This window comes from Lithobates pipiens, unplaced genomic scaffold (genome assembly GCF_037356315.1).
Source record: "Lithobates pipiens isolate NorthernLeopardFrog02 unplaced genomic scaffold, aLitPip1_a1.2 Scaffold_13, whole genome shotgun sequence".
In the NCBI taxonomy this organism is placed as follows: domain Eukaryota; kingdom Metazoa; phylum Chordata; class Amphibia; order Anura; family Ranidae; genus Lithobates; species Lithobates pipiens.
In genome coordinates this window covers 372,692,203-372,718,792 of record NW_027507718.1, presented here as the reverse complement: position 1 = coordinate 372,718,792, position 26,590 = coordinate 372,692,203, and the positions used below count along the sequence as shown (strand labels likewise).

Genomic DNA, 26,590 nt, shown 5'->3' with positions numbered 1-26,590 from the left:
TCATGCTGGAAAAGGAATTTCTCCACCAAACTGTTCTTGGATGGTTGGGAGAAGTTGCTCTTGAAGAATGTGTTTGTATCATTCTTTATTCATGGCTCTGTTCTTAGGCATAATTGTGAGTGAGCCAACTCCCTTGGCTGAGAAGACTCCATGATTAAAATCTCTGAATTTATTTTTTATTTTTGCAGCTTCTAGGAGCTTATATTTAGGTTAGGTTAACCTTTGTCTTAAATGTAGCTGATAGAAAACCTTAAACATTTTAAGCTTTATTCTGTAGAGTCTTATTTTTTGTCAAATGACACAAATTTTGGCTCTTTATAGTTTGGCATGAGTGTTGTTCAGAACATTTCAAAGAAGTTTGGATGCTGAATTCCATTGAAATCAATAGGAGCCACATTTTTCAAATAAAAAGTGCCAATGTTCTGGGTTAATAGGAAAGGGGGTGTAAAAAAAAATTCAGGGGGTGGTCACTGTCTTTGGAAACGTACCAATGCAGTAAAATGTTTTAAAAATTCAATTCAGCCAGGAGGAATGATTTTTAAATGCTTAAAGTAAAAAATTACAAATGCCTAATTTCTTTAAAGCGGGAGTCCGCCGTTTTTTTTTTTTTTAAAAGCCAGCAGCTAGAAATACTGCAGCTTTTAAAATAATGACACTTACCTGCCCAGCACGTCCGCGATGTCGGCACCCGAACCCGATCTCTCAATCGTCTCTCGGGTGCTGCCGCCGCCATCTTGGGTATGGGAATCAGGAAGTGGAGCCTTTCGGCTTCATTTCCCGGTTCCCTACTGCGCATGCGCGGGTCGCGCTGCGCAATAAGGATGGTCCCCGCTGTCTCTGGGATCCATGTGTTTCCCAGCAGGCAGCGGGGGACCTTCGGAAAGGGGCGTAGATTCTGCGGAAAGGGGAATCTACGCCGGAAGTGGATGCAGATACCTGTACTGTACAGGTACCTGCACCCCCCTCCCCCCTGAAAGGTGCCAATTGTGGCGCCGGGGGGGAGGGTTCCAATGAGCGGAAGGTCCACTTTAGGGTGGACCTCCGCTTTAAAGGCCACATTCACCTTTTTTAACATGTTACATGTTCCACCCAAAATATTTAGGGTGGAACATGTAACATGTTCCAGCTTCTGCTGTCCCTTCCCCCAACCCCTTCAGGGTGGCAGTGGGTGGGGAATCTTCTCCTCACACCTGCTATCAATTTTGAAAAGAGGGTGGTTGTGAGAAGCTCTGCCCACCCAGCCACCATTCATTCACAGTTTCTTGTGAATAAATGAACTACAAGTAACGTCAGCCACTGTGACAGATGGCTTGTAGCTCTGAAATAAACTGCAAGTGTGCAGATAATCTCTTTCATAGTTAATTCAGAAGCCCTGCAGCTTTCAAACATGTGGGAAGAAAGCTGCAGGGCTTGTCTGCAGAAGCCTGACATTGCACCCCTGATCCACTAATGACAGGTGCAATGCTTTCACATTTTCAATAGCACATCATACAGCAATAAAGGAAAAAATGTGTGTAGAGTCCCCTCTAAAATAAATATGAGAATCTGGTATGGGTTTAAGGGAGTATTGCACAAAAGAAAATGCGTGAAGCTCCCCAGGAAACCCATTCCAGACCTTCAGTTCTGGCATCTATTTTAAGTGGGATATCAATGCAAAAAAAGAAAGAAGGTGTACAAGGTTACCCTAAAAATGTCAGGAAAGGGGCAGAACGGGTATGTGCCCACATGCCCTCTAAATGGAGCACTTTGCCTTGTCCTCATGTTGATGAGGACAACGGACACTTCCTCACAACTCTGTCCAGTGGTTGCAGGGGTCTGCTGGTGGGGAACGTATTGGACTCTGAAAGTCCCCATTGATAATAAGGGGGTCCCCATATATCCCCCCCCCCACATGAATGAATATGGAAGTTGTAGTACTCTTACTTATTCACAAAAAAAAAAAGGATTTGTAACCTAGAAATAGATATCCTAAGTTTTGGCATGTCCTTTATTACAAAAATAAGGCTACTTTCACACTGGGGCGGGTGTGTACCGGTGTTATCTATCTTTAGCGCTGTTTTACCGTCGTTTTAGTGGTGCTATTCGGCCACTAGCGGGGCAGTTTTAACCCCTGCTAGTGGCCGAAAAAGGTTTAAAACCACCGGCCTAGCGCCACCGTAGTAGCGATATGCCGGCGGTTTGGCGGAACTACCCCATTGTTTTCATTGGGCAGGGGTGCATTAGGAGCAAAGATGCTGCTTGCAGGACTTTTTTTTACCATCCTGCAAGCGCACCTCTCGAGTGTGCGCTTTCACACTGGAGACACAGGAGAGGCTCTTTACAGACATTATGCAGGCGCTATTTTTACTGTTGTAGCGCCTGTAAAGCGCCTCAGTAGCCTTAGAATCCCAAAAAAGTCCTTTGTTGCAAAAACTCTGCTATCCCAAAGATAATGGTCAGAAAACAATGTGATAAACAAACCTAAACCTTTGAATAGGATAGCTAACCATTTACCAAATGTCAAGTCAAATATGGTTCCACCCACCAGGCAGTGTTCCTTGAACAAAATACCTTGATGTCTTCCTGACGCTATACGTGATGACACAACAATCCCATATTATAGACACTAATACATTTCTGTATCAAAAAAGCCAATTGCCACAAAACTGGCTTTTGGGGATATTCGACATTGAGGCTGGGTTCACACTTTTGCGATTTTTGTATGCAGGTTTCCCTGCATCCAATTTGTATGATAGGAGATTGTGACTGGCTCTCAATTGAGCCAGTTCACACAACTCCGGGGCCATCCATGGAGCGGATTCCACAGGGGGTCCTGTGCATCTTTGGCTCTGTTTCAGGTCCCAATTCAGGCAAAAATTTGGGCCTGATTCATCCCTGAAATGGAGAACAGGGACACACCAGACCCCTACTGGGAGCCAGTGTTTGTATTAGGTGTAAACCCAGCCTAAAGCTTCATATTGATGATGAATGAAATCTAATATAATATATAATATAATGAAGCCTTGGCTGTCATTGATTATTCACTACAGGCTTGATCGGACTTCAGAGACAACCAGAGATATTTGTTGTTAGAACTATTGCAGATCATACTGACATGTATCTTCTTTTTATTCTAGATGTTTGTTTTGAACAAACTAAAGCCCCTGTAATGGTGTCAAATGTTGTTCCCACCCAACACAAGTTATTTATGGAGATGTATGAGGAGAGGTTTATGTATACAGACCTGTGGTTTAAATGTTTTTCCCAGTGTTGAGCTTGATATATTGAGGAAACGTTTGTCGTGTGGGTGGTGCCACACTCAACCCTGTTGTCCTTTTTGGATTCTCTGCATGGAAATGGTGTGTTTAATCACTTCCCCTCTCACACCTGTTCACCCCCCTATGGACCAGAACAATATTTACAATTCTGCTATGGACCTGTTTATTTGGCAATAACTTTGTCATTACGTAACCCCTTCACATCCGGGCATCACCCGAGTACCATTTTTTAGAGCCAGCAGTTTGCTTTCTTGGGATAACAACCGTTGTGGCTAAAAGCCGCTTGGCTGTTATCCTAAATAGCGGGAGGGGATGCCTCTCACCACCTTCCTAGGCTCTCACACACCCATCAGTTGACCGAAGACCCGAATGAAGCCAGAATCGGCTTTGATCGGGTCTTCAATCTAGTAACCAAGAAGCGATGTCATGACATCACTTTGGTTTACTCGGTTGCCAATGGTGCTGATTTAAAAAAATCCCTAGTATTTCAAAACACCGATGTTGGCATGTTGAGTACTTTTAAATGCAAAGGAGGGATTTGAGGTCTTACAGACCCCTTCATAAAGAGTACTTGTCACTGCCTATTACTGTCACAAGGGATTCCTTGTGACAGCAATAAAAATGATCAGATTTTTTTTTTTTTTAAAGAGACAGTGTAAAAAAATAAAATAAAATAAAAAATAAGGAAAAGAAAAAAAGAAAACATTTTAAGCTCCCTGTTCCTCCATGCTCGCTCGCAGAAGCAAACGCATACCTAAGTCGCACCCGCAAATGTAAACAGTGTTCAAACCACACAAGTGAGGTATCGCCGCAATCATCAGAGTGAGTGCAATAATTATAGCACAGGATATCTTCTGTAACTATAAACTGGTAACCTGTAGAAATTTTTAAAGCATTACCTATGGAGATTTTTAAGTACCATAATTTGTAGCCATTTCACGAGTGTGTGAAATTTCAAAGCATTACATGTTAGGTATCTATTTACTCTGCATAACATAATCTTTCACATTATACAAAAAAATTGGGCTAACCTTGCTGTTTTTTTTTTGTTCAATTTTGCGCAAATACTTTTGCCATTTTATTCTCTAGGGTCTCTGCTAAAAATATATATATATATAATGTTTGGGAGTTTTAAAGCCTTGTACACATGATCAGATTGTTGGCCAACAAAGCGTCAGACTTTTGTCGGAAGGGCGTGTGCCAGGAACTTGTCTTGCATACAAATGGTACATAATTGTCAGCCAACAAACACGAATGTAGTGACATACTACGAGGAATTTCAGCTCTTGGGCGCCACCCTTTGGGCACCTTCTGCTAATTTCATGTTTGGTGAGCATTGATTCTAAGCATGTTTGCACTTTCAAATTTTGTGTGACGGACTTGTGTACAGATAATAGGAAAATCTGACAACAGACCGCTGGCCGCCGAAAATGTACTAGCCTGCCATCCAACAGTCTGTCATCATGGAATTCCCGGCTGAAAATCCGTTCATGTGTATGAGGCCTAAGTCACTTTCTAGCAAAAAATACGGATTTTAACTTGTAAGCAACAAATGTCAGAAAAAGGCTTAGGCATGAAATGGCTAAGATAACAAGGGAATACATATTTTTTTTTTTTTATAGGACAAACAAGGCTTTATTTTCATGATATTTGTTAACAACAATGATTTTTTTTACAATCGCTAGAAAATAAAACGAAACCCAAACTAAAAACAATATTGTTACCGCATATAAAAGTGTATATTTTATTTTGTAATTTGTCTTGTTTAAAATTACACTAAAATTATGATTCTGGTATTAAGCATTACAAATGTATTTATAAATGATTTTTTCTTTAAATGTTGCACTTTTTTAAATGTGAAATGTGTAAATATATGTTAAATGTAGAAAAGTATTAATAAACAAAACAAACAAAAACAGTTTAAATATTAAGGGTAATAACATAGAAACAAACAAAAAATCTGCAGGGAAATAATAATTGAATAGAGAAGGAGAATGGGGTGTTAATTAGGACTGATTAGAGTAAATAAAGGGTTAATAAGGGGTTAAACAAAGAGACATTTTATTTAAAAACAAAACAAAAAAAACCTTTTCTTACTTTTAACTGACATCATCTGCAGATTGAGATCCATCCCTTTGATCTGCAGATGAATTAACAGAATAGATACAATAGCTATCTTACTTTGTATCTTTCTATTTAGCATCTGCACTGTGTTGTTGCATCAGACTGTCTTTTTTTTTTTTTTTTTTTACAGCAGCAGCTGCTACTCTGTGTAAACAGCAACCCTGGCTTTAATTAAGCAGAACCAAGAATTGCTGTGTAATGGGAGCAGGGGTCTTGGCAGCAGGGCAGAAGGGCCGGACTTGCTAAACATTTCCTGTGCACTATAAAGATGTTTTATGTGCATGTGTAGCATGCCCAAAGTTTGGAACTAGTTAAAAAGACTATCAGAACATTGGAGTTTTGAGTTTTGAGGGTACCCTTTTATATAGGGAGAAAAATATATAAGAAATTAAGCCAATGGATAGGAATTTACTTGTCAAAGTTTCTATTTAGGGTTCCTAAAGAGTGCCATTCCAGAATTACAGTGCGAGAGAAGGTCAAATTGTGATGGACTCTGTCAGCAAGGCTGAACATATTTGAGCAATGAAAGATACATTTATAAATTAGGAATATCTATCTCGATATGACTGTATGAGACAGTGGTGGAACTACCAGAGTCACAGCAGTCACACTTTCAACCGGGCCCTGGCATTCCGCCACTGTGGGGGGGCCCCAAGACCCAGCATCTCCTGTACCTATAGTAGGCTGGCAGCTAACTATAGAGTGGGGGGGGGGCAGGAGGGGGCGATCTGAAGCTCTGTGATGACCACAGGATGTCCCATTTAGAATACTTGCTAGCAGTTCACTTCCTGAGTGTCAGTATATAGAGTGGAGAGGGGAGGGGCCTCTGACCCAGGCAGGTATCGGCAAGAGTTTACAAGCAGAGCTGGCTCACTTGTGCACTTAATCTGGTGACTTCCCGGGCAGAGGCCCCTCCCATCTCCACTGTATACACTGACACACGGGAAGTAAACTGCTAGCTAGTATTCTGAATGGGACATCACAGAGCTTCCGATCACTCCCTCCTGCCCCCTCCTCCCTATACACTGACACTCAGGAAGAGAACTGCTAGCCAGATGGGACATCACGCGGACATCACAGGGAAGCAGTATGCACAAGGGCCGCTGCTTCTTGCATCTAGGCTTCTCCTGTAAGCCCGGAACCTGAGCATGCTATGTGTCTTACTATAACAATGCCCACCTGTCATGCTGCCCCCCACCAATAACACTGCCCCCTCTTATTATCTGGCCCCCCACCTGTTACACTAATACCATCTTATGATGCTGCCCCCACCTGTAACACTGCCCCCACCTATCACACTGCCCCACCTTTCAGACTGCCCCCCAACAATCACACTGGCCCCACTCCTGTCAGACTGCCCTTCCTTTTACCTGCCCCCCCTCTCTTACACTGCCCCCTCTTATGACACTGCCCCCACCTGTCACACTGCCCCCACCGATCACACTACCCCTCACCTGTCACATGGCCCCCCACCTGTCACACTGCCCCCAACTGTCACACTGCCCCCCTATCACATGGTCCCCCAACTGTTACACTGCCCCCTCTTATGACACTGCCCCCACCTATCACACTGCCCCCCCACCTGCCATACAGCCCCTCTTTTTATCACAATGCCCACATCATACTGTCCCCCATCACACCCCCCAACTGTCACATTGCCCCCATCTGTCCCATGTCACACTGCCCCCTGGTCAAAATACCCCCATCATACTTCCCCCTCCTGTAACACTGTCCTCCATCATTCTGCCCCCTCATCACATTGCCTCCTGTCACACTACCCCCTGTCATACTGCCCCATCTTGTTACATAGCCCCCTCTGTTCACAGTGCCCCCTCCTTACACTGCCCCCTATTATCACACTGCCTTCTCCTGTCATACTTCCTGTTATACTGCTCCCCCATCATACTGCCACCTCCTTTTACATTGCCCCATCATGCTGCCCCTTCTTGTGACACTGCCCCCCTCCTTTAACAGCCCCCCCTCTTATCACACTCCCCCTCTGGTGGGATCATCACTGTCCTAAGTCCCCTTCAGGTGGCAGACAAGGTAGGGTCAGCATGGCTTCAGAAACTGGTGTTTCTTCCCCCGAAATCCAGGAAATTTCAACCGGTTCACCTCTGGACGCTTTGTCGGCGGTCCTTAATTCGTTCATTGCCAAGATGGAGGCGGTGCATGAGCGCAAAGGTGCTAAAAAGCGACCTGTGCCCCCCGTCCTCTGTGGAGAGCAGTCTCGGGCCCTGCTGAGGCTGGTGACCCCTGCTCTACTGTTTCAGATGACGTTGACCAGGACCATTCGAACAGGGAGGATGAGTCCCCGTCTGGGTCCGTACGCGACAAAGCACTTGTTGGAGCACTTATCACAGCTGTGCATGATACCCTGAAGATTCAAGAGCCAGCAGATCCCTCTGCTGATATAGCCGTCCCTTTTGATTCCCGTAAGCCAGCCCGTTCCCCTAAGGTGTTCCCATATCTGACTTATTTTGATCAGTTCATTTACAAGGAATGGGGTTGACCGCAATGGACCCTTTCGGTCCCCAAGTATATGGCGGTGCACTACCCCTTTGAGGAGAGCCTTCTCAAAAAAAATGGTCGGCTCCTCCGGTCGTGGACCCCCCAGTATCCAGGTTAAACAAAGTAACCACGATCCATGCATTTAAGGACCCCACGGACAGGAAAGCCGAGGCAGTGGCTCGTTTTTTGTTTACGGTTGTGGGGTCAACCATGCGACCAGTACTTGCATCCACACTTGTGTCGCAGACACTGAGTGGGCAAAACTGTTGCAACGCAAATTGGGAGAACAACAGGCTTCTCCTGTCTGCGCAGAACTAGTACACCAACTAGTGCAAGGCCTTAAGTACGTGTGTGACGCGGCCTTAGATACTCTTCCTATGTTATCCAGGGCTTCAGTGTCAGCAGTGGTGCTGAGGTCCTGATTTGGTTAAAATGCTCATCTGACGGATCTGTCCTTCCTTGGCGCCTGGCTCTTTGGAGCCTCTTTGGATGATATTATTTAAAATGCCACATGTGGTAAGAGTACTCTACTCCCACAGGCCAGGAAGGCTAAGGAGCCACCCCGTAGGCAAGGGCCCTCATTTTCCGCTCACAAGCGGCTTTTTCGTCTGCCCGAAGTTTCGACCAAGCGTCCCCAGCCTGACAGGACAACTGCTGAAGGACCAAAGCACCCCTGGAAACGCAAGCCTAACAAGCCTGCGAGCAAAAGTGCTACCACATGAAGGTTTGCCCCCACCCGCAGCTCAGGTGGGGGGTCACCTTCGGGAGTTTGCAGCCCGGTGGATCTCTCGGCTGTCCGACAAATTGATCTGCGATCTGATTTCCTCAGGCTACCAGATAGAGTTCCTATCTTGACCACAAAACAGATTCTTCCCCTCCAGCATACTCGTGCTTCCGGCTCGCCGGGAGGTCCTTTTGGGGGCGGTAAGGGATCTGCTGAGTCGGGGGGTGATAGTACCTGTTCCAGACTCGGAACGTTTTCAGGGGTTCTACTCAAACCTGTTTGTAGTCCCCAAGAAGGAAGGGGTACATCCAATCTTGGATCTAAAAGCCCTCAATTACTTTGTGAAAGTACAGAGGTTCATAATGGAATCAGTTCGCTCAGTAGTTGCTGCACTCCATCAAGGGGACTCCCTGGCGTCCTTAGACATTCAGGATGCATAACTGCACATACCCATATGCCTCCGGCATCAGAAGTTGCTGCGATTTGCAGTCGGGGAAGCCCACTACCAGTTTGTGGCTCTCCCTTTTGGTTTGGCATCAGTCCCCCCAGTCTTTACCAAGGTATTGGCTTCTGTTTTGGCGCTGCTACGGCAACGTGGGATCGCAATAGTGCGATACCTAGACGGTCTCCTCCTGAGAGCATCTTCCACCTCAGAGTTAGAGGAGGAAATGGCTATCACCATGCAGACCCTGTAGGAATTTGGGTGGCTGTTGAAGCTAAAGAAGTCGGTGATTGTACCGACTCAGCGTTTGCAATACCTAGGCCTGCTTGCAGTTGAAGACTCTCATAGCCGCGGTGAAACTGCTGATGAACTGCAAGTGATCGTTGCTACGCTTCTACATGCGAGTCCTGGGACTCATGGTCACCTCCTTCACGGCAGTACCGTATGCCCAGTTCCACACCAGAGTCCTGCAGAAGGAGATTTTGACAAAATGGGACAAATCTCCGCTGTAACCTGGATCGGCAGATTCAGGTGAGCCAGTTAGTCAGGGACTCACTGAGCTGGTGGCTGCGGTCCCCGACACTTCAGTCTGGGAAGTCGTTCCTACCTCTGAAATGGACATTGATCACAATGGACGCCAGCCTATCAGGCTGGGGTGGAGTAATGGGAGTTCAGTCGAACCAGGGCCTCTGGTCGGCGGAGGAATCCAAGTTGCCTGATCAATCTGCTGGAACTGATAGTGATCAGGCTATGCCTCTCCACATGGTCGATGAGACTGCGAGGGCGTCCGATCAGGATCTGTGGAATACATCAATCACCAAGGAGCAACAAGAAGTTTGGCCGTCGCACGGGGGGTCGCTCACATACTTCGGTGGGCAGAGTGACATGTACCGGCGCTGTCGGACATTTACATCCCGGGAGTGGAGAACTGGCAGGCGGACTATCTAAGTTGCCAGATGCTGGACCCAGGAGAATGGGCGTTGCATCCGGAGGTGTTCAGGCTACTGTGCTTGCTGTGGGGCACACCAGACGTGGATCTTCTGGCCTCCCATCTCAACCGGAAAGTGCCGAGATTGTGTCCAGGACAAGAGATCCGTGGGCAGACGTGCTGGTGGCTCCGTGGGATCAGTACCAGCTGATCTATGCCTTCCCTCCGCTGAAGCTGTTATCACGTCTGCTCTGCAGAGTGGAAGCCGAGGAGATTCCAACATTCGGATTGCCCCAGATTGGCCCCAGCACCCCTGGTACACGGACCTATTGTGCCTGGTGGCAGACGCCCCCTGGCGACTGCCGTTACGAGAAGACCTTCTGTCTCAAGGTCCGATTCTCCATCCTGCTATACCATCGCTGGTTTTAACGGCATGGCTATTGAGAGCCAGGTGTTGAGGAACCTGGGTCTTTCAGACTCAGTGATCCCAACTATGCTGAGAGCATGGAAATCTTCTTCTCTGAAGATTTATCGTCATACCTGGAAGGCCTACATCTCCATGTGTGAGGAGAAAGAATGGCATCCATGCTCCTTTTCTATATCCACAATCCTGCTGTTTCTTCAGCAAGGAGTAGACCAGAAATGGGTTTTGAGCACCATTAACGACAAATATCAGCCTTGGCTGTCTTTTTCCAGTGGCCCCTGATGTCTCACTCGCTAGTGAGCACTTTTGTCCAAGGGGTCCGACATGTAGTTCCTCCTGTGCATCCACCGTTACCCCCCTGGGATCTGAATCTGGTGTTGTCGGCGCTGCAAAAACCGCCTTTTGAAAATATCAGAGAGATCCCTCTGTTGACTCTTTCCCAGAAAGTGGTCTTTCTAGTGGCCAGTACATCAGCCAGAAGGGTTTCTGAACTGGTGGCCTTGTCCTGCAAGTCGCCTTATCTGGTTATCTACAATGATAAGGCGGCGTTGCGTCTGCAACCTTCTTTTCTGCCGAAGGTGGTCTCTGCATTTCACATCAATGAAGACATTGTGTTACCATCTCTGTGTCCTAAGCTGACACATCCTAAGTAGGTGGACCTCCATTCCCTGGACATGGTTCGGGCTCTGAGGGTGTATTTGTCTGCTACGGCTCCCTTCCGGAAGTCAGAATTTTTGTTTGTTTCGGTGGCTGGTCCAAAGAAAGGCATGGCGGTCTTGTCGGCCACCATTTTCAGGTGGATTTGGCAGATTGTAGTACAGACCTATGCCTTGAAGGGGCATGTTCCCCCCTTTCTGGTCACAGCCCACTCCATGAGGGCAATAGGAATGTCTTGGGCCTTCCGACATCAAGCGCCTGTTGCTTAAGTGTGTAAAGCGGTGACCTGGTCGTCTGTTCACACCTTCACAAAATTCTACGAGGTTGATGTCAGTGCATCGGCTGATGTCTGTTTTGGCCGCCAAGTTTTGCAGGCAGCTGTATAGTTGCAATTACATATACAATTTTTCCTTTTTTCCAGTTTTTTTGGGTAAAAACACAGTACCTTTAAGTTAATGCACTGTTGCAGTTTTGGTGCAGTTTTGGGGTAGTGTCTCTGTTGAGGAGCACCCTGTGTTTGTGGTGGTTTTTCCACACACTGTTGTTTTTGTGGGTAAAGTTTATACTAGTTCCCACATGCCATGGTGGTTGAAGTTTTTATGCTGTTTTCCCACCCATCGTTTTGGCACTGCTTGGTGACGTCCCAATGGCTAAGAGAGGAGCTGTGTCAGCTGGTGAATATAAGAGAAAATAGGACTTTTTGTACTCACCGTAAAATCCTTTTCTCTGTAATTCATCGGCTGACACAGCACCCACCCCTCCTATTTTTCTTTACGTTATACTGCATGTTGACGTACTGAGGCTGCATGGCAGGCTGGGGGGTTGTTACCTAAGGAACCGCCCCTTGGGCGGAACTTAAAGTTCTGTGCTTTTCATAACATGTTATGCCTAGTCTTCTCCTAAAGGTGGCGTAACAACCCAATGGCTAAGAGAGGAGCTGTGTCAGTCGATGAATTACAGAGAAAAGGATTTTGCGGTGAGTACAAAAAATCCTATTTTATGTGGGGCAGATAGTCCCTAATAGATTTGCTAGTAATAGTTTTGTATGAATGCAGTCTTTTAATATGCTGCCAGGATGACATGTTTATGATAAGGGGCAGGGCTTCTTCTCTCTCTGGAACATCATGCGGGTTGTATATTCCCATCAGGTCGGCTGCTGTCCTGGGTGGGTGGATGACATTGCATGGTGTGATTAGATTAATGTAAGCTCTACCTTATGAAAGTGTGATTTTTGAATTTTACAGTTCTCCATAAGGTCCACTGGGAAAAAGTGTGTTAATTGGTTTGGGGCATCCACATGGTCATGTTTTTAATAATTTTTTTAAGCTTTGGGTGTGTTTATCCCATTGTATGCTCTGTGGTTTAAAAATACCTGAATTAAGCTAGAAACATCACTGTTATCTATGGGATAGCAAAGTTTTCTTTTTAAGTTGTATTTCTCATGAAGTACAAATAAAAAAAGCTTTTCTTTGCACAATATCCAATCTCCCATCTCATCTGTGACAAATGAAGCCGGTAAAGATTAGGTTTTCGGCACTTTAAGTTTTAGTGCTGTCATTTCCTGGCCAGTACAACGAGGGAAGCATCTGAGTAAACAATAGATGCTTTGAAGGGCATGGGAGACGTTGGAGGTAAAAAGACCCCTGACGTCTCAATAAAGAGTACCTGTCACTACCAAAATCTATCACAGGGGGCTTGTTCACCCCCTGTGATAGCAATAAACTTACATAAAAAATAATAAAAATAAATACAAATTATTATTACAAATTTAAAAGCACCCCTGTCCCCCTTGCTCACATGAAAGTGCAAATGTGTGCATAGGTCCGGCATACATATGTTAATGGTTATTGCACCACACATTGCACCACACATGTGAGATATTGCTGCGAATATCAGAATGAGAGTAATAATTCTAGTGTCATAGCTCATCTTTAATTCTAAACTAGTAATCTATAAAGGCTTTTAATCACCCATGGACAATTTTAGGTAGCATAGTTTGTAGCCACTTCACAGTATTCGCAATTTAAAATTTTGACTTGCTTGGAATCTATTTACTTGACACAACATCATATTTTATATTTTACCAAAAATTGGGTAGTACATTGTATTTGTGAGCACTAAAATACATGTAAGTGTATTTGAGTCTGATAAATAGCTGCACAAATATTGCATGACATAAAAAATTACAACAGCCACCATTTTATTCTCCAGGACCTCTGTTTTCAGAAAATATATAATGTTCTGGGATTTTATAACAAAAAACTGCAGAATTAATTAACGTGAAAAATGCCAAAATTGGCCCGGCATGCAAGTGGCTGTGAAATGTGTGCATCAGTCAGATTGTCACCACTTGACTGACCACCATTTTGCTTTCTCTGTGGTTAGCTTAATCCGCCTTAAACCAACCAACTTCTGCAAAAAAATTTTTTTCAAGAAAGCAATCCAACCCTGTATATAAAAAATTCTAAACAGCAGCTCTCTGCATTAGAAAAGGTGTTATATTGACCTCTCTGGTGTGTCTCTTAATCATGGTACACACCAGCAGCGGCCAGTCCATAAGAGGTGCCACCCCCTAATCTGCATGCGCCACCCACCTAATCTCCATGCACCACCCCCTAATCTCCATGTGGGGCATTGGACTCACTTTCTATGAGTTTTTTTTAGTTTGAAGCACATGATTTGAGCCTGAGGCTCTAATTGGCTTCAAAAGGGTTGGGCTCTGAGCCCAGAACCCACCCACATTTAACATTAGCGAATCAATATTCGCTATTTTCTACCGGCATCTCCTCCTGGCCAATCGGGGCAGGAGGCAGATCTTAGGACCGGATTAGCCAGGAGGAAAATCCAGGGAAGCCGCGACCTGGGTGGGGTAAGTGCGAACCTGGAGGGGGGGTTTGTTTGCCACTCCCCCAAAAAATGGAGCATCAGCCGCCATGGTACACATAATGATTTTTTTTAGCTTAACCCAGCCGGTTGAATAGAAAAAAACTGTCAGCTCCGGTCAGAGCCACTGTACTAGCGATCCAACGTTAATACAGTAATCTCCCCTGCTGCGCTGTTGTGTTCTGACAGGGGGACAAGCCCCCCCAACCAGAACACTCCCAGATCAGGAGCCAGACGGCTGTTGGTTTTAAAGCAGGCACATTCAACAGAAGCCGGACGAACAGCCAGCTTATGTCGAACTGGCTGGCATGCACACATGCCAAATGTTGACTGTTTTTTATTGAACCAGCCGTTGTCTCCTCACAGCTTCACATTTTTCTCTGTACTAATTTTCTTAAATAATCAGGTCAAGATTCATAAATTTTCTTAATTGCTCAAACAATACACATATTACTATATTGTGATAACATGAATATGCTTGGGCAAATGGACACTGGGCTGCTAGATTGTAGTTTGGAAGAATTGTAATACTAACTGTAATATATTACTATTGCAAAATTGTATATAAGTATATATATGGAGAAAGACTTTCAATATAACAGTAATGCAACACATAAAAAACATTTCAGTGCTTTATTCCAGTGTTGCATGCATCTAATTTTTACCTACCTAAATAACAAGCAGTAGGATAGATTGATATCGGTGTTATTGTGTTAACATTTGTCCTTTGGTAGGCTAATAAAGAAGAATTGCAATGATCATTAATCAACCTGAGAGTGCAAGATGGCATTTTTATTATCAGAAAATGTATTAACGTTTCAAGAGAACACTTATGTAACAGCAAAGTGTATGTTATATGACTTCTAATTTTGCATGAACAAATATCAAAATAGTGATATTTACAGGATGCAATATATAACTTATGCCGTGTACAGACAGTCGGACTTTCCGGCAGAAAATGTCAGATGGAATCATTCCATCGGATATTCCGATCGTGTGTTGGCTTCAACGGACTTCAGCCGAAAGGAAAAACGTTCATCTGTATGCTATTCCAAAGGACCAAAAACGATGCAAGGGCAGCTATTGGCTACTGGCTATTGAATTTCCTTTTTCTAGTCCCGTCATATGTTTTGTACGGCACCGAGTTCTAAGCAATCAGACTGTGATGTGATCATGTGTTCACAAGTCCGTTTCAGCAGAACTCCATCGGAACTTCCTCATAAAAACCGTTAGGCCGCGTACACACGCGCGGACTGTTCGCCCAACTTTGTCCGTCCAACAGTTTCGGCAAACAGTCCGCTCAAACTTAGCATGGACGGACATGGCCACACACGACGAACGAACAGTTTGCTGAAACCGTGCGCGATGACGTGAACGGCACGTACGACGGGACGAAAAATACGACGTCCTATACACTGCAATGCAACCTTCCGACGTGGAAATCCTTTCTGAGCATGCGCGAGACTTAGTTGGCCGAACAAGCCTACACACGAGCGAACAGTCTGCTGAAACCTTGTTTCAGCGGACAGTTTTTCGGAATTTCCGTAAGACCTTGTTCGGCCAACTGTCCGCTGAAACTGTCCGCTGAAGCCCCACACACGAGCGGACTGTCCGCCCAAACACTGTTCAGCGGACAAGGTTGGGCGAACAGTCCGCGCGTGTGTACGCGGCCTTAGAGTTTATTCTGACTGAAAAAACAGTCGTGTGTACGCAGCAATAGAGTCCTTAGAAGCAGTCGGGAGCAGGCGCATTAGGGCTGATTTACTAAAGTAGTGGAGAAGCTTCATCCTTAAATTGTGTGAGTATTCACTTCAATTATCCAGTCATGTGAAAAAACAAATTCCTTTTTACTATGAATACCCAATCATGTACAGATGAAACAACTGAACAGGAATGTATTCATATTTTGTATTAATTTATACACATTATTTGCTAATTTGAAATTTATTGAGTTAAGATTTTTAACTCCTTTTAGTAAATCAACCGCATTATTAACAGCATCTGTAAATATAATACTGTGTGATTTTTTATGTACCTCAGTATTACTGCACAATTATTTAGAACAATACATTTGGAATTTCAATCTGTCACTGACTGAAAGGATCTTGTAAGTTTTTGTCTTAGCTGAATGTGTGCCAGATAACAGAAGTGGTCATATGCCATTACAGAGTCATATGAACGTGATACAAAACCAAACCAAAATCCCTAAATGTGTGTTTTAGTACATTTGGCAGCATGTCTTATGCAATGTTTTTGTATTCTATTTTGTAATCTATTGTAGAGTTCCTTACCTGGGGAACCCGCCAATAATAACGAAACCACCGCTTCACATTTAGTAGCAGCATTGTCAGCCTGCTGTGCACACTTAGCTGTTTGACTGACTGTCTAATACACCTAATAGGCAGCCTGACAGCCAACTGAAGGAGCACATGCTGCAGGCTGACAATGTTGTGGCTAATAAGGCAGAGTCAGCCTGCAACGGAAAGGTGTGTTACTGGCAGGATCTCCAAATAATAAACTTTGCAGTGGAATAACAAAAAAAATTGCTTAAGAAAACTCTTTACGGTGAAGCGTGATGCCGAACATACCAAAACATACCAATTTATACCCACCATGACTGTTCCAGAAACCCAAAAGGGGCAGCTGAGACCAGGGTACATGGCAGGGTAGTCACATTCTGCAATGTGTGAATGTGATCACTTCCAGCAGAAAGCCAACAGTTGGCCTAAAAGAGAAGTATGGCCAAAGCCGTTATTGCCATACTTCTCTTGTTGGTCACAGGAGCGTATTTACTTATGATCTCCTGTGACCCGGGGTAAGCCAACAACAGGCTAATGTCTGCTGCTGGCTGATGCTGCACAGCCACTTTGGGCTCTGGAAGGATCCTGACAATATGCTTGATCAGAAGCTGTTTCAGCCTCTTAGTGCATGGCTAAGAGTCAGAGCCAACCTCTCCCGTCCCCTCCTCAGCCCAGCTCACTGCTCTCTGCTCAGAGCGGACCAAGAGATGAGTGATCAGAGGTCATGTGATTGCTCAGTCCTCGGTCTTAGAATCAGTGGTGGACAGCTGCAGTATCAGACTGCTGCTGCAGCATGGAAGTGAGTATATATATATATATATATATATATATATATATATATATATATATATTATTATTTTTTTACAACCCCAAACTTCTCCTTTAACAATTATGTCTAACAGACCATATTGCCATTCATATAAGCCTTATGTCAATGGCAGTAGAAGGGTTAAACCTCCCCCACATTGGTGGCCAGTGGCTGTCTTATTGAATCCCTTCCCCTGATCTGGTGCTCAGTAGCAGTTCTATTTAACCCTTCCCTTTTTCGTGGTGAGTGGTTATGTTTTTTAAAATGCATACACATATTGCATTGGTTGCCAGTGCAACTGCATTAAAATTTTTATACTCCCAGCACTTACCTGATCACTGTTTTAGCTGATCACTTACCTGATCACTGCTGGCTGCTGAAATGCAGAGAGAATTGCAGCGCTTGACAATCCACTGCAATTCTAGAAAGTTCTCTAATGGGAGGGGGACCCAGAACAAGATGAGACAGGCATGGCACAGAAAGTTGGAGGGTCGCATGTTGGGCATCAGAGATTTAGGAACGTCCAATGCCTTAGACCAGGGGTAGGGAACGTCGGCTCTCAAGCTGTTTTGAAACTACAAGTCCCATGAGACATTGCAAGACCCTTACAGTCACAGGCATGACTCCTAGAGGCAGAGGCATGATGGGATTTGCAGTTTCAAAACAGCTGGAGAGCCAAGGTTCCCTACCCCTGCCTTAGACCCTTGCCAACAGAGAGCACTCCATGTATATAAAGAAACATGCTTTCATAGCCACAGTTTATAGGGTCAGAATAAAAAAATACATCCAATTTAAACTGTGTATGTATGTATGTATCTGTGATTTGTATTCTCTAACAATTACCATAGCCCTGTATACTCCACTTCTGAATTTTTTTTTTAATTGTTGACACTCTCAACTAGTACCACATTTTAACCTTTGTGCAAACTAAAACTAAATTTCCATTCTTCTATACTCAAATTGTGGCTCTTCAGGAATCTTAGAGTAAGCAGTTTATTACAGTTATCAAAGTCATCTTTGAAATATTTGTACCTGGTAATCCTATCCCCCTCTGAAGCTCCTCTTCTCCAGTGTGAATAACTGTAATCTATGTAATCAAGCCTCCTTCTCCCTTATTATTTTTGTTGCACTTTGCTGAATTCTTTCTAATTCAACAATATCTTTCCTGAGGATTGGTGACCAAAACTGAACTACGTACAAGGAGAGTCCCAACCAATGTTTTGTAAAGGGGTAGAATTATTGATTTATCTCTTTAATGTATGCGCTTTTTAATACATGGCAGTATTTTGCTAGCTTTGTTAGCTTTGGCTTAGCATTGCATGCTATTGGTAAGTCTGTGATCTACAAGGTCCCCCAGATCTTTTTCTGTCACCGATTCTCCTAGGGGAGCCCATCCTAATATGTACAGTGCCTTGAAAATGTATTCATACCCCTTGAAATTTTCCACATTTTGTCATGTTACAACCAAAAAGCGGAAATGTGTTATGGGATTTTATGTGATAGACCAACACAAAGTTGCACATAATTGTAAAGTGGAAGGAAAATGATAAATTGTTATCAAATTTTTTTTACCAATAAATATGGGAAAGTGTTGGGTGAATTTGTATTCAACCTCCCTGAATCAATACTTTCTATAACCACCTTTTGCTGCAGTTACAGCTGCAAGTCTTTTTGGGGATATCGCTACCAGCTTTGCACATTCAGAAAGTGACATTTGTGCCCATTCTTCTTTGCAAAATAGTTCAACCTCTGTCAGATTGGACGGAGAGCATCTGTGAACAGCAATTTTCAAGTCTTTCCACAGATTCTCAATTGGATTTAGGTCTGGACTTTGACTGGGCCATTCTAACACATGAATATATTTTGATCTAAACCATTCCATTGTAGCTCTGGCTGTATGGTTAGGGTCAATGTCCTGCTGGAAGGTAATCCTCCACCCCTGTCTCAAGTCTTTTTCAGACTCTAACAGGTTTCCTTCTAAGATTGTCCTGTATTTTTGCTGCCACCACCATGTTTAACAGTAGGGATGGTTTGTTTAGGGGGATGTGCAGTGTTATTTTTTCGCCACACATAACGTTTTGCTTTTAGGCTAAAAAGTTACCATGGGCCTTTTGGTTGCTTCTCTGATGAATGCTCTCCTTGCCTGGCCTGTCAATTTAGGTGGATGGCCATGTCTTGGTAGGTTTGCAGTTGTGCCATACTCTCCATTTTACGATGATGGTTTGAACAGTGCCCCATGAGATGTTCAAAGCTTGGGATATTTTATTTATAACATAACGCTACGTGAAACTTCTCCACAACTTTATTCCTGACCTGTCTGGTGTGTTCCTTCGCCTTCAGGATGCTGTTTGTTCACTAAGGTCCTCTAACAAACCTCTAAGGGCTTCAGAGAACAGCTGTATTTATACTGAGATTAAATTACATACAGGTGGATTTTATTTCCTTATTAGACAACGTCTGAAGGCAATTGGTTCCACTAGATTTTAGTTATGGGTATCAGAGTAAAGGGTGCTGAATACAAATGCACACTAGACTTTTCACATATTTATTTGAAAAAAATCTTGAAAACTATTTATCATTGTTCTTGCACTTCACAATTGGGTGCCACTTTTGTGTTGGTCTATCACATGAAATCCCAATAAAATACATTTACGTTTTTGGTTATAACATGACAAAATGTGGAACATTTGAATGGGGTGTGAATACTTTTTTAAGGCACTGTATTTTGCAAATTTAGTGCATAACATTACATTACTCAGTATTGAAACTCATCTGCCATGTAGCTGCCCAACCCTCTTTTTTTTTACCAGGGTCTTCTATCACTACTCTCTGGACTTGTTAATGTAACCAGTAACATAAACTTTCATCACTGTAATTCCAATTACATTTGCTACAAACATCACACCACTTTAATGGTACTGTTGTATTTTCCTAATGGTAGATACCCAAAATCATTGCAGTTGCTTAATTTATTCTAAAACCTTAGTTTGGTAATGTTCATGATAACTGTAGCCCTCTGGATTAAAGAATTGGCCACCATGCTGCAGCTCAGTTTCAGGGTCTTGGCAATCTTAAAACCTAGGCCAAATTTATGTAGAGCAACATTTCTTTTCTTCAGATCCTCCGAGAATTCTTTGCCATGAGGAGCCATGTTGAAGTCCAGTGACCATTATGAGAGAGTGAGAGCGATAACACCACATTTAACACACCTGCTCTCCATTCACACCTGAGATAATAAATAACACTAATGAGTCACATGACACCGGGGAGGAAAAATGGCTAATTGGGCCCAATTTGGACATTTTCACTTAGAGGTGTACTAACTTTTGTTGCCAGTCGTTTAGACATTAATGGCTGTGTGTTGAGTTTTTTTGAGGGGACAGCGAATTTACACTGTTAAACAAGCCACTCACTACTTTACATTGCAGTGAAGTGTCATATCTTCAGTGTTGTCACATGAAAAGATATAATAGAATCTTTACAAAAATGTGAGGGGTCTACTCACTTTTGTGAGACACTGTATATAGTAGTTAGTTGTAGATGCAGTAAAGCATTGGCCTCCATTATACATGTGTCCTTTACACTTTGAACAATGTTAGCACAGCACTTGCCCTGATGACTTTTGTTTTCTTTAAAATGAAACATGTCATGTTTTGGCGGCAGAGACTACAGGATACTTACACCCCTTTCACACCAGGGCATTTTGCAGGCGCTATAGCGTTAGAAATAGCGCCTGCAATCCGCCCTAAAGAAGCTGCACCATTGTGTGTAGTGTGAAAGCCCCCAGGGCTTTCACACTACAGCGGTGCCCTGGCAGGACGTCAGAAAAAAGTCCTGCCAGCAGCTTCTTTGGAGCGGTGAAGGAGCGGTGTGTTTACCGCTCCTCCACCGCTGCTCCCCATTGAAATAAATGGGGCAGCGCTATTGCGGCGTATTGCTGGCGGTTTTAACCCTTACGCGGCTGCTAGCGGGGGAAAAAGCGCCCCGCTAGCGGCCAAAATGCGCCGCAAATCCGGCGGTAAAACGCCGCTAAAAATAGCGGCGTTTTACCGCCAACGCAAAGGGCGGTGTGGTGTAAAAGCGGTCTTAGTTAATTTATGAATTTCTAGAAATGTGGTATATATAGTAGACTGATATTCACAGTTGGTGGAAGCAATAAGTGGTTTGAAGTTAGAACTTATTTGTAGCCAGTTTAGATATTATGCTCCTGCTTTTTATGATTTCTAGGATGGTCTGAAATGTAATATACAGTAGGTTGGCTTTGCAAGCGATAAGTGATTTGGATATTTTTTTTTGCAATTAGTATAGATGGAATACATCTCTTTATGGGTCTATAGGAAGGTCAAAGGTGTAGTATATACTAGGTTGAAAGCCTTATGCCGCGTACACACGACCGGACTTTCCGGCAGACTAGGTCCGACGGTCTTCCCGACAGACTTTTGCAGAGTTCCAATGGACTTTCTGAATGAACGGTCTTCGAAAGTCCATTGGTTTTGAACGTGATGACATAAATTAAACTAAACAAGGAAGTTCAATAGCCAGTAGCCAATAGCTGCCCTTACGTCATATTTGGTCCGTTGAACTAGCACACAGACGAACGGTTTTCCCAATTTTAAGTCAGTCGGAATTGAGTCTGTTGGATAGATTTGAAACATATTCAATTCTAGGTCTGTCTGATTTTTTTTTCCCAAAAAACCATCGGACTAGCCCACACACAATCGGATTGTCCAATGGACTTATCCCGTCGGACCTAGTTTGCCAGAAAGTCCGGTCGTGTGTACGTGGCATTAGACTATGGAAACAAGTGATTTGAAGATAGAATTTATCTGCAGCCAGTATAGATGAATACTTCTGTTTTTTTATGGATTTATAGGAAGGTCAGAAAAGTAGTATATACTACGCAGATACTTACAAGCTTTGTAAGGAATAAAGTAATTTAGAGATAGCACTTATTCAGTATACTTATAACACTTCCAATTTACTTCCGAAGTATATAGGCTGGGGACTTTTTCACAAAGTTATTATTGGATAATAATATGTAAAATTTTAGGCCCTAGTGGGTGAGAAATGTGATGGTCTAAGCACATAATCTCTGCAAATTATATTGTTGTAGATGCAATAAATAATACAACCATATAGGGACATTAATTTATTCCTATGAAATTTAAATGCAGCAAAAAAAGAAAGATAGATATAGAGAAAACTGATATTTTGAGATAACTGAACACCTGACAAGATAGTGTGTCAATGTGTTCAATGATGTAGAGTAAGTCAGTGAAAAATTGACAAGTACAAGCAATGTTCTGATATACTGGCAGCACGTTATTGTATACCTCTGTGTTTTTTGATCTGTGTCCAAAAGCCAGAGACAGAATGTCAGATAGCAGCAGTTTCACTAGTGACAATATACTGTAAAAAAAAAAAAAAAAAACCTTGGATATTGATGTATGCTTACCTCCTGTAACAACGCAGTTTCTTTAAGTTATGGGACTTTAAAGAAGAATTGTACCAAAAATGCTCCACTGTTAAATATCAGCTTTTATTATAAAACAGTTAAACAAGTGTAATTTTAACTTAGTACCATACATTTTACAGGTATATTACATATTTTATAGATACATAGGGCTTATTTACATGTGTTTCATAGTCAATCACTATGTATTCCCCTCCACTCAACAATGAGGTTCCCAGATAGAAATTAGGGTCCACTCGGGGGAAACAATACAATAATTATGATGTGCTTCAGGGGCATCCACCGCTGACTTCCTCAGGTTTTGTGATACTGTAAGATACAGTCAGTATTCTTTTTAGGAAATGTATAACTATATACAGTATATATGCCATTTATACATATTCATTTGAATACCTCAAGCTAAAACAGTAGGTTAATCCTAAACTGGAATCATGGGCCTATGGACACCATCCACACCAAACCTCGCCCTGGGAGGAGGACAGGCTGAGAAAAAAAAAGAGAGAGAGAAAAAAGAATAGATGAATTCTAATTTCCTAAAGAAAGAGAGAGAGAGAGAGAGAGAGAGAGAGACCGGAAGTGACGCTCAGACCTGTTGTCCATCGCTGTATTTACATTTCATGCCTGTTTTAAACTCCAAAAATGTGAGTAGCTATTATTATTTTATTAAATAAATACAAGTGATGAAAACACTACACTATCTGGCAACGTCTCTAAGGGCCGGTTCACACAGCGGGCGATGCGAGGCGACACGACTCGCCTCGCCTCGCTCCCGCAAGTCGCCCCCGTTCTGTACAATGGAACCGTTCTGAGAGGAGCGACTCGAGTCGCTCCGACTCAGAAAAAAGGTTCCTGTACTACTTTCGGGCGACCTCGGGGCGACTTGCATTGACTTCTATACAGAAGTCATTTGCAAGTCGCCGCCGAGGCCGCTGCAGGTCGCGGCGAGGCAAGTCGGAGTCGCCTCGCCTCGCCTGCAGTGTGAACCGGCCCTTACATTTTATGAGGTTCATCTGCCACCATATCATCTGATATAAAGAGAAGGGAAGCTTCATAGGGATCATCATATGTTGCTATACGCTGTAACCTTACAGTGGTAAGGTAAGGGGACATCCACCCATTTATCCCACGAAGGGGAAAGGAGTGTGCCACTGAATTGTTTGCATGATTTGCACAGCACAAAATATGACTTTATCTGTTGTTTGAACAGCACAACAGCAATAGTTGCACTGAGTTTTATTTCAGCGTTGTTTCATCTATGCGACTAATTATTTGGACTTATTGGCACTTATCACTTCATTTATATGAATTGCTTTACGTATTTACTTGTTGAATGGGATTCTTTCATTTTTGATCATTTTATTTGTGTGTGCACCAGTCACTTTATTGAAGTGTGCACCAGTCACTTTGAGTTTATTTGATGTTTTGTTGCACTTTTAGCACTTGCTAGTTATTTTATATAGATCTTTGAGTTCATTTGAAGTTTTTTTGCACTTTTAGCACTTGCTAGTCATTTTATATAGATTTTTATGACACTTTGATTCACATTTTCCCACCAACTGCTGCTTGATTTTATATTGACTATAGGGTATATATAATGTGTTCACGATTAATTACTTTTATGGTGTAATATATATATATATCTTTTATTTTTATCCACCCCCGATTATCCACCCCTCCCCCTACCCCTCTCCCCTTTACTTTTGCCCCTTCCCCTCCCCTCTCCTTATACAGCGCAACACTATTACCTTTTTTTATTTGCTTTTTGGTGTCAGAGTTTTCCCCCTTTACCAGTGTGTGCAGCAGTAGCCCATCTTCCCATTTTTGTTATACCTATAGGGTTCAGCGCAGAGGTACTATACATAATACAAGATTGTAGACCTACACAAGGCTGGAATGGGCTACAAGACCATCGCCATGCCGATTGGTGAGAGGGTGACAACAGTTGGTGCAATTATTCACAAATGGAAGAAACATGAAAAAACTGTCAATCTCCCTCGGTCTGGGGCTCCATGCAAGATCTCCCCTTGTGAAGTTTCAATGATCATGAGAGCAGTGAGACGTCAGCCCAGAACTACATGGGAGAATATTGGCAGCTGGTACCAAAGTCACCAAGAAAATAATTGGTAACACACTATGCCGTGAAGCACTGAAATCCTGTAGTGCCTGCAAGCTCTCCCTGCTCAAAAAAGCACATGTACAGGTCTGTCTGAAGCTTGCTAATGAACATCTGAATGATTCAGAGGAGAACTGGGTGAATGTGTTGTGGTCAGATGAAACCAAAATCAAGCTCTTTGGCATAAACTCTACTCTCCGTGTTTGGAGGAGGAGGAATGCTGTCTATGACCCCAAGAACACCATCCCTACCATCAAACATGGAGGTGGAAACATTATGCTTTGGGGGTGTTTTTCTGGTAAGGGGACAGGACAACTTCACCGCATACAAAGGAAGATGGATGGGGCCATGGACCATCAAATCTTGGGGGAGAACCTCCTTCCCTCAGCCAGCGCACTGAAAATGGGTTGTGGATGGGTATTCCAACATGACAGTGACCCAAAACACATGGCCAAGGGAACAAGGGAGTGGCTCGAGTAGAAGCACATTAGGGTTCTAGAGTAGATTATGCCAGTCTCCAGACCTTAAGCTCATAGAAAATGTGTGGAAACCTTAATGACTTGGAGAGGATCTAAAAAGAGAAGTGGGACAAAATCCCTTCAGAGATTTGATGGCCAACTACAAGAAACGTCTGACCTCTGTGATTGCCAACAAGGGTTTTGCCACCAGGGTCAAATACTTATTTCACTCATTAAAGTGCAAATCAATTTATAACTTTTTTGAAATGTGTTTTTCTGGATATTTTTGTTGTTATTTTGTCTCTCGCTGTTAAAATAAACCGACCATTAAAATTATAGACTGATAATTTCTTTGTCAGTGGGCAAACGTACAAAATAAGCAGGGGATCAAATACTTTTTCACTATATAGAGGTCTGCTGGTAACATCTTATGAGGTCACAATATATCACAGCCAATATAACTTTTTAGTCTCCTCTCCTATTCCTGTTACACCAAGATATCTTCCACATTGATCCAACAAGAGTAAAGGAACTAAACCCATCAAAAGCACTTCACTTCACTGTTGACTGAAGAAATAGCCTTCTAATTAACTGGTCAATTAGATGACAAAAGTGTAATTTACATTTTTCTTAGGACTACTTTCTTGAAAGGTCTTCCTTTTCACTGGAATGCTATTTGACAGAATTGCAGGAAAAGTTTAATGGGCTATACTCATTTTACATTGCATTGTGATGTGTTAAAATGTGAGCTACAGCATCTGTCTTATCTAGTGGAATTCACCCTAGCAAAATGTACAGTATTAACTTCCCTATAATCAATGAGATGTCTCACTTCACTGTGACCTTTTTCGTCAGGTCAGGTGATGAATAGTTGCCAACCTTTTAAAAAAACAATTCCAGGGGCACTTTTTTGCTGTATGTCCAGCAAGCCATTGAAGTCCAGTATTTTTTTAAAGAAATGCATTCTTAGCAACCCGATAAACATCCCCAGTCCATAATTTTATTAATGTGTGGACAGAAACACTTTCCATATTTGCTATACACCACCAGCTTTAGGTCACACATCACTGCTTCCCTGAACTTCCAGGGTAAGGAGTGTGCACCCTGCCTACTTCACATGCACAGTGTACTAGGGAAGTTCAATCTTCTACAGAGTATTGGGCCTGGCTCATCACATGTAAAAGTACTTATATCCATATTGTACTGTTAAATTACAGCTCCACAAGTCTCACAAACAAATTATAGAGTTACTGCACTTTTGTTGAGGAAAAAACAAACAATCCCCTCTGGGTGATCAATGTACTTTGCAAAGGATTGCAACAAACTTTGTTGCACATTCCTACCTTTTTGTTCTCTGAAAAAAAAGCGGTTTATTCCATTAAGGCCTTTTGATACTGATTCTAAATGTGAGGGTCTTGTTTGTTATTTTCATGTGGTGCACTCTTTGTGTTCTGATGAGAAAAGTGTCTGCATCCCTTTAGAAGTAGT

At 43.0% G+C, this 26,590-nt stretch overlaps 1 protein-coding gene across 1 annotated transcript in view; it reads left to right on the top strand.

Moving 5' to 3' along the window:
* GLRA3 (glycine receptor alpha 3) overlaps nt 1-26,590 on the top strand; it is a 378,874-nt gene that overhangs the window by 58,694 nt on the left and 293,590 nt on the right. The window lies entirely within an intron of this gene.